The sequence below is a fragment of the Ursus arctos genome, unplaced genomic scaffold (genome assembly GCF_023065955.2).
Source record: "Ursus arctos isolate Adak ecotype North America unplaced genomic scaffold, UrsArc2.0 scaffold_1, whole genome shotgun sequence".
Taxonomy (NCBI): domain Eukaryota; kingdom Metazoa; phylum Chordata; class Mammalia; order Carnivora; family Ursidae; genus Ursus; species Ursus arctos.
Window position 1 is genome coordinate 29212592 of NW_026622763.1, and position 8591 is coordinate 29221182.

Genomic DNA, 8591 nt, shown 5'->3' on the forward strand with positions numbered 1-8591 from the left:
TTTATCGATTTACTCTAGAGAGAGAGAGAGCACACAAGCATGCACACATGAGTGGGAGGGGCAGAGGAAGAGAGAATCCCAAGCCGACTTCACACTGAGCGTGGAGCCCAGCACGGGGCTCATGATCCTGAGATCATGACCCAAGCTGAAACCAAGAGTCGCTCAACTGGCTGCACCACCCAGGGACCCCTAAAAAGTATGGATTTTAAAAACTAATAACCTAAAACTGCCACACACCCACAAAAAACAAACGGTCCGTGAAACATTCTCCTTTCCTTCTGAAGGTTTTACAATGCATTATTAACAACAAGTCTTTTACTATTAAATTTTAATGGCCAGTTGACACAAACAGATCTGAGACCATTCTTCTACTTCTGATTAAGACTGGGGTGGCAGGTACTAGGGATGAGATTCATTTAACCCTCTGAGCTTTCTGGGCAGACGTGGTGACCTTGCCAGGTCTAGCTGCCTTCTTGTCTATTTCTCTCATGACACCCACAGCAACCATCTGTCTCATGTCACAAACAGCTAAATGGCTGATGAAGGATAGTCGGAGAAGCTCTCAACACACATAGGCTTGGCAGGAAGCATATCAATGATGGCAGCAACACCAGATTTTAAGAACTTGGGGCCATCTTCCAGCTTTTTTCCAGAATGATGATCAGTCTTCTCCTTCAGCTCAGCAAACTTGCGACCAATGTGAGCTGTGTGACTACCCAGCACAGGTGCCTATCCAGCGCTGGTTTGGCCTGGATGGTTCAGGATAATCACCTGAGCCGTGAAGCCAACTGCTTCCATTGGTGGGTCATTTTTGCTATCATCAGCCACATTGTCACAAAGGACATCTTTGTCAGATATGTTCTTGACATTGAAACCCACATTGTCCCCAGGAAGAGCTTCACTCAAAGCCTCATGGTGCATTTCAAAAGACTTTGTACTTCAGTTGTAACATTGACTAGAGCAAAGTGACCACCATGCCAGGTTTAAGAGCACCAGTCTCCACTCAGCCCAGGGGCACAATACCAATACCACCAATTTTGTAGACATAATGGAGGGGGGAATGCAAGGGCTTGTCAGTTTGGATGCGTTGGTGGCAGAATGCAATCCAGAGCTTCAAGCAGTTCCACTGGCATTCCCATAATTACGGGTGACTTTCCATCTCTTGAACAGAGGCATATTAGCACGTGGCTCCAGCATGTTGTTACCATTCCAACCAGAAATTGGCACAAGTACTATTCTGTCGGGGTTGTAGCCAACCTTCTTAATGTAATTGATGACTTCTTTAATGATTTCCTCCTATCTCTTCTGGCTGTAGGGTGGCTCAGTGGAATCTGTTTTGTTAACACCAACAATTAGTTGTTTTACATCCAGTGTATAAGCACTGTGTGTAAGTGTGTGCTCATGGGTCTGCCCATTCTTGAGGATACCAACTTCAAATTCACCAACACCGGCAGCAACAATCAGAACAACACAGTTAGCCTGAGATGTGCCTATAATCATGTTTTTTATAAAGTCTCTGTGTACTGGGGCATTAATGATGGTCAGGTAACACTTGCTGGTCTTGAATTTCCACAGGAAGTTATCAATGGTGATACCATGTTCATGTTCAGTTTCAGTTTATCCAAGACCCAGGCATACTTGAAGGAGCCCATTCCCATCTCAGCAGCCTCCTTCTCAAATTTTTCCATAGTTCTTTTGTTGATCCTACCATCTTTGTAGGCCAGATGACCAGTAGTGGTCAACTTGCCCAAATCTATGTGGCCAATGACGACGATGTTGATATGAGTCTTTTCCTTTCCCACCTGGTTTAGGTTTAGTGGTGTTTTTCATGACACCTGTGTTCTGGCAGCAAACCCGTCACAAAAAAGCTGCTTGTTTGTTTGTTCGTTTTCTTATAAGTATGTGAGCACATAGGGCAGCTTGGTTTTTAACAGTGATTAGAGACAACTGAATATCAATCTGTAGAGAAATATTTAAAACAATCTCAAAACTGAAAAGGAGAGAATGTGACAGATAAAGTGCTGGTAATAGAGCAGCTACTTCAAAAAGAGCTGATGGTTTCTAGGCAGAGAAACACTGCTTGTGAGCGCACTGAAAATGTACGCAACCTGAGAGTCTTCATAAATGACATTCTGGGAATCATGGAAAATGAGAGATAAAACAAGAGAAAACTGGGTAAGTGCTCTCATTTACATAAAAGGGGATGTGTGGATTCTATATTCAAAAAGGATAAGTAGGAGGGCTCTTCCACAAAATTATATCATGAATTTTCAGATATGTATGTTGCCGATGTTTTGATATGTTACTAGGACATTTTTGTTTAAACTAATGTGATTTATTTTCCTGACAGATTTGTTAAACTGGTGGATCAAAGAAATGCCACACACGGTTTATATTTTCACTCAAGCAAGGCATTTGGCAACATCTCCAGTTCTCTGGGATCACTGAGGAGTAAGGACTTGACAATAACGTAGGAAATACCTTTGGAATGTGAACCTAGGACACAGAGACAGCATCCCTGCCAGCAGAATGGGAGAGAAGAGAGGCAGTGAGCTAGACCTACAGTTCGAAACTGAACCTGAATGGGAACCCAGATTCAGAAATGTCCTGCCTATTCAATGATGTGTCAGTTGTTTAAACTCTCCAGGCCTCAATTTTTGTTTTCTTTTGTGATTTGAGCATTAAAATATTGCCTACTTTAAGGTTTAGGGGACAATTCAAGAGGAAATAAATGGACAGTGTTTAGTAAGATCACCAGGATCAAGTACTGTGCTATTATTGACATGGAAAGATACTCCTTATATCCTAAGTGGGGAAAAACAATCAAGCTAAAAATTATATCTAGTAAGGCCAGTTTTTACACACTTTGGTGAAAAACAAAAAGTTTGCTTGTTTTTTATCTGAGACTGGATAAAAATACTCCAAAATATTAATGGTTACCTCTGGGTGGTAAGATCATGGGTGACTTTTCTTTTCTTTCTTTTTAAAATTATTTTTATGTACTATTACTTCTACTATGAACAGGTATTTGTGTAATAAAAATAAAAATAAAAGTCATGTTTAAAGTATAAAAAATGCATTATGATATTAAGTTGCAAGTAGTTAAAAGCGTTCAGGCAGAGTAAGAGAGCATCCTTGTTTCTTATTCCACAGCCACAGCAGCAGAGACAGAAAACACCTGAGTTACCATCATATCATATCATATTCTAAGGAAGAAAGGAAGTCCTTCCCAAGAATGATGATGAGCACAGGACATTCTCCTGTAAAGCTAAAGAAGATTATAGCTGAGACACTTAGGCTCTTGAATATCTGCAGAAACTTTCCTTTTTCTCTAAGAGGCTTGTTGTAGAACTCGGTTTTCCACTTAACATTTCCTTCAAGTGCACTTAAAATAAATCTCCAATATCTAAGATAAACTCAGGGTATGTGTTTCTTGTCTCCTAAGAGAGGCTAACATAATTACTAAGTAAAAACTCAAAAAGATGAGTTGTTCCAAACTAACGAAATAAATCTAAAAAGGTTAAATGTATTGTGGTCACATCTTCAGGCAGGGTCCTCAGCTTCTTGTGACTTTCTTATTGTTGCTGTAGATAAAATTAGGGCTACGGTGGATTTTAAATAATTGAATCAAGATAAAATGTACAGTGCAGTCATTGACTAATAATGAACAATCATGAAAATGTGGTGATCATTTTTATCAGATGAAGAAATAAGCAAACACCTAATATTTGGAACAGAAAGGAATGATTCATTTAAAAACCCTAAATATTGTTCTCAATGGCAACTGCATTGTGATCCCAGCGGATGAAAACACCACGAAACAGATCATGGGATTCTTTATTGCATTAAATAGAAGTGTTGTGTTTTCATTAAGAGAAATCATTGTTTTACTTCATACAGTTAAGATATCATCTTGAAAATTTAGTTCTGGTAGTAATACTTTGAGAAGGACTTGAACAAACTACAGAGATGGTAAAGATGCTGGAGCAATTAATGACTTTTGATTTGGGAAAGGGAAATATCTAAAGGGAAAAAGAATGCTGATCTTATGATATCTAAAAGTTTTCATGCTTGAAATGCATAATAGGTTAGGCTTAAGTGGAGAAAGTTATAGGAATCAGATTTTTGAGCCAACATGCAGACAAATATTAAGTAGATCTCTGTTAGGGCACATGGGTGGCTTAGTTGGTTAAACAATTGACTCTTGATTTGGGCTCAGATCATGATCTCAGGGTCCTGGGATAGAGCCTCAAGTCAGGTCCTCTGCTCAGAGGGCAGTCAGCTAGACTCCAGCTCTTTCTGTTCCTCTCCCTGCTCATACACGCTCTCTCTCTCTCCCTTTGAAATAAATAAATAAATAAATGTAAAAAAAAAAAAAAAAAAGCAGATCTGACAACTCAATGATGTTTTAGGGGTTGGAATCTTCATTTTTGACCAGCTTGTAGTGATCTTTAAATTCAAACTAAGTAAGGGAAGAGAGTACACAGCATGCTTGTTACAAGGCTCCCATCTGGGACCTAAGGCATATATTCTCAGCCAGCCAATCTTCCTCACCGGACTATAGGTATCCTTTAATCTATTACCCTGATAGAATCCTTTAAATTGCATTTTAGACAACCAATGCCAATCAATTGGTGTGCCATTTCTGTCTAAATGATCTGTAAAGTTCTATAAATTCTAATAGCTCATGATATTAATGTTTGAACTATATGTTATCACCTAGAATACAGGACATTATGTCCTCCATTTACTTACACAAAAATAAAGGGAGTAAAATTCTCGACCAATATTGTAATGTCTATTTCTAACAATAAATGATTTTGAGATAATTCTCAAATCTCAACAGAACCACCAGATGGTATATTTTCTAGACAAGTCATATTTATAACAATGTATTTTTATATTTTGCAATACAACATAAAGCCTAATAATAAGATCTGAATTCTGCAAATACTAGACAAATCTGCAAGTATAACATTCTTCTCTCCTAGCGAACATCCTGTGAATTCATAAATATTTACATATTACAAGTTATAATTATGTAGCACTGGGGAAAAGGGAAAATGTAACTGTATATTTATATCTATAAGAATATAAAAGAACATTCATAAATTACAAATGTGCATTGTTCTAAGAAGAGTACCTACTGAGCTTTTGTATCTTAAGGCCAATACATAAGACAAGTTTCTACAGCCCCCCCATCAGTGGAATAAAAAATTATAATTGTAAGTTTGAATGACTATTGATTGCTTATTATAGTTTCTATTAATAGTCGTCGATGATTATGTATGAGCACATCATTGTAGGTATTTGATAATGTAGAAGGGAAAGTTTGTATTGCTACAGGGATAATCCTCCTTAAGAAACTGACAAGCATGATTATAAAAAATACTGCAAAGTATGTATTTGCTTTAAAACAATTACCTAAAATAGTGCAGTTAAATGCTATCTTGTTCGTGCTTTTCATACCGGTCGGTATTCCGCAGTAAATTCCATATCATAGATTCATCTGCACGCTAATAAAGTTCTGCTAAATAAAAACAGAATTTTTTAGAAATCCGTTGTGCGTATGTTAGTTTTGAGTTATCCCAAATCTTTAAAAAAATGAAAACTAGGAACTTGTTTCTACACTTCTGCATTGTTTTCTACAGAAATTATCATCATTTACATTCATTTTTTTAATATTCTTACTCCTTTTCTTACTATTTTCACTAGAAAATATTCCAACAATTTAATTACTTCATAACTATATTTTTCTGCATATCTTTGCAGGTACATTCATATATTAGAGTAAATTCAGCTCTTAAATAGTCTCACCTCGGAGGCTGACAGCCCTTATGTAGCAGTGACCTCCAGTCATCTGATCAAATTTTGGGTTACTTACTAGCTATAATCAAATATATTCTCATCTCTTATTTGAACAAATCATACAGAAATTGAATACAATTTTTATGAACACTAGCAATATGTTCACTTCTCTGATAATTTTGACATTAAAATTCCATCTTAATAATCCCATCCTTCAGGCTTTGCAGACTCTTAAGGTATTAAAGCAAAAATTATCCTAAGCAGTTAGATTATAATGTATTTAAAGATTAGACATTTCATGTTGAATATTAACTGCTCCACTTCCCAGGAAAAGAAAACTATGCTGATTTTCTCCTTCTATAATTTATATATTTCAAAGACCAGCTATCCAAGTTTCAAACTATATTGCAGGAAACATTCTTAAAATGGACTTGAAATCTGTGTAGAGTTTCAAAGGTGTATGAAATGGCATATTAAGATACATAGAAATATTTGCAATAATTATTAATTTTATTTCAAAGTAACATACTTTAAAGTTATTAGAAAATTATAGCAAACAGTTCACAGACAGAAAAATAGTTCACTAAAGTGGTTAAATTCTCTGTTAAGAAAAGTAAATACTCACCCTGTCAGTGTCAGGTAATAGGTAAGATATCTATTGGGCATCCTCTTTATTATGTGGAATGAGAGAAATTAAAGACAAATGTGAATTAATAGATGAGAAAATGACTTACTATATTGTTTCTTAGGCTTAAAGAGATAATAAAATATCATATATATATATATATATATATATATATATATATATATATTTTTTTTTTTTTTTTTACCTCTGGAAATTATGTTTGTGACCTGTTCATAAGGATGGAAACCTGTCCTATGTTGAATTTCTCTAAAGAACAAAATTTTCAGCCCATTCGTGCATTTCAAAAGCAGTAACATACACAAAAGTCAAAATCTTTTTTCCCTAAACCTTGTCTTGTTTTTATGACCATAGTTCTATAAGATCTGATCCTTTAGTATGACCAACATTTACTCATATACGATTTAAAGAAAAAAGGTGCTGCAGACTGAATGTTTGTGCCTTGCCCCCAAATTAATATTCATACATCAAAACCTAATATCCAGCAGGACCTGATGGTATTCGGAGGTGGGCCTTTGGGAGGTGATTAGGTCATGAGGGTGAAGCCCTCATGAATGGATTACTGATCTTATAAAAGAGATCCCGGAGAGATCTTTTACCACTTCTGCCATGTGAGGATATGGAAAGAAGATGCCATCTACAAATCATGAAGTGGGTCCTCACCAGATGCTGGATCTGCTGGAGCCTCAATATTGGACAGAGAAATGTATTGCTTTTGCTTATAAACCATCCAATCTATGGTATTTGGTTGCAGCCTGAATGAACTAAGACAGAGGCTTGCAAAAATAATAAAGAACAAGTTTCCAATAGCCCATGTTTCCTGTCTCTATCACTGCTGATAAAAGGACAGAAAATAAGAATGATAACTTAGATATAAAAACGGATAGAAATATCTACAACATATACCCTTCTGCACAGTATATGTCAATGCCATTATCTTATTTTGTACCCATTAGCAAAGGACTTCTATTCACCAAGCTCTATTTCTTATCCCCCCCCCCAAAAAGGGATAATAATTCCTCATGTTTTGTTTTGTTTTGTTTTGTTTTGCCTATGCATGTGTATGCATGTGTATGTGACAATTGAATAGTGTGACATCACATTTTATATTGATTTGACTTTATTTCAACATTTAATTATATTGTTTAGGTTTGGGCTACCCTAAAGGTAAATTCTAAAACTAGATTAGAGTGCAGGTTGTTTGGAAGGTCGAAACAAGAAGCACCTGCATGACAAAGGGACCAAGAGAGCAAGAAGAAAGGTATATTAGCCTAGTTTACTGTGTAGCAAACCACTCCAAAAGTAGTGACTTACTTCCATTTATTATATTTCACAGTTCTGTGTGAGACCTGCTGCTTGGTTTTTCAGCTGGTTTCACTTGGGACTTCTCATGTCAGTACATTGGAGCTACATGAAGAGGTTTGCTGTGGGTAACAACAGGTTGAATCCTGCTTGGATAATGGAATATGGATAGAACTATCTTAGATTTTCCTCACTTGAGAGGTGTAGAACATCTTCCAGTTCTTAATGGGCTTTGTGAAAGCAATGCTTTTGCCGAAATAAAGTTCCTGGCACCTCAGGCCCGCCATGTAGGTAGACGGCGTGCTCAGCTCACGTCAGAGAATCCCCTGTTGAAACAGTTGCAGGAAGTTTCAATAAGAAGTTGACAGAAGGCATGGGAATACAAAGTCCTAAGGGGATAGGGAATAAATGGATATTTGTACAACCTACAAATATAACAAAATGAACACTCAGACCAAGGAAGAAACTTTATCAGTTTCTTGAAAGTCCTTGTGTTTCTTCTCTCCATTCATATTTCCTCCCTACCCCATATAGAATAGCCACTATGCTAAATTTCATTTTAATCCTTTCCTTGCTTAAAAAAGTATTTCTCCAACAGAATTTGTATTTGTAAAAATTACACTGCTTAATATTATCTATTTAGGAAATTTATATAAATGGAAACATACTGCTTGTATCTTTCCGCAACATGCCCATTCATTGTACATTGTTTTTCACATTCATATGTTTATCCTTTAAACTGAAGTTCGTTTGGTTTTATTTGCTCTGTAGTATTTCATTATGTACATCCATTTTACTGGTGAGCAATGTTTTTGCTGACTCCCACAGAAAATAGAAA

The 8591-nt window shown here is 36.3% G+C and overlaps 1 pseudogene; it reads right to left on the reverse strand.

Moving 5' to 3' along the window:
* Positions 1-412: 412 nt before the first annotated feature.
* On the reverse strand, positions 413-8040 carry LOC113263355 (elongation factor 1-alpha 1-like; annotated as a pseudogene).
* Positions 8041-8591: the final 551 nt, after the last annotated feature.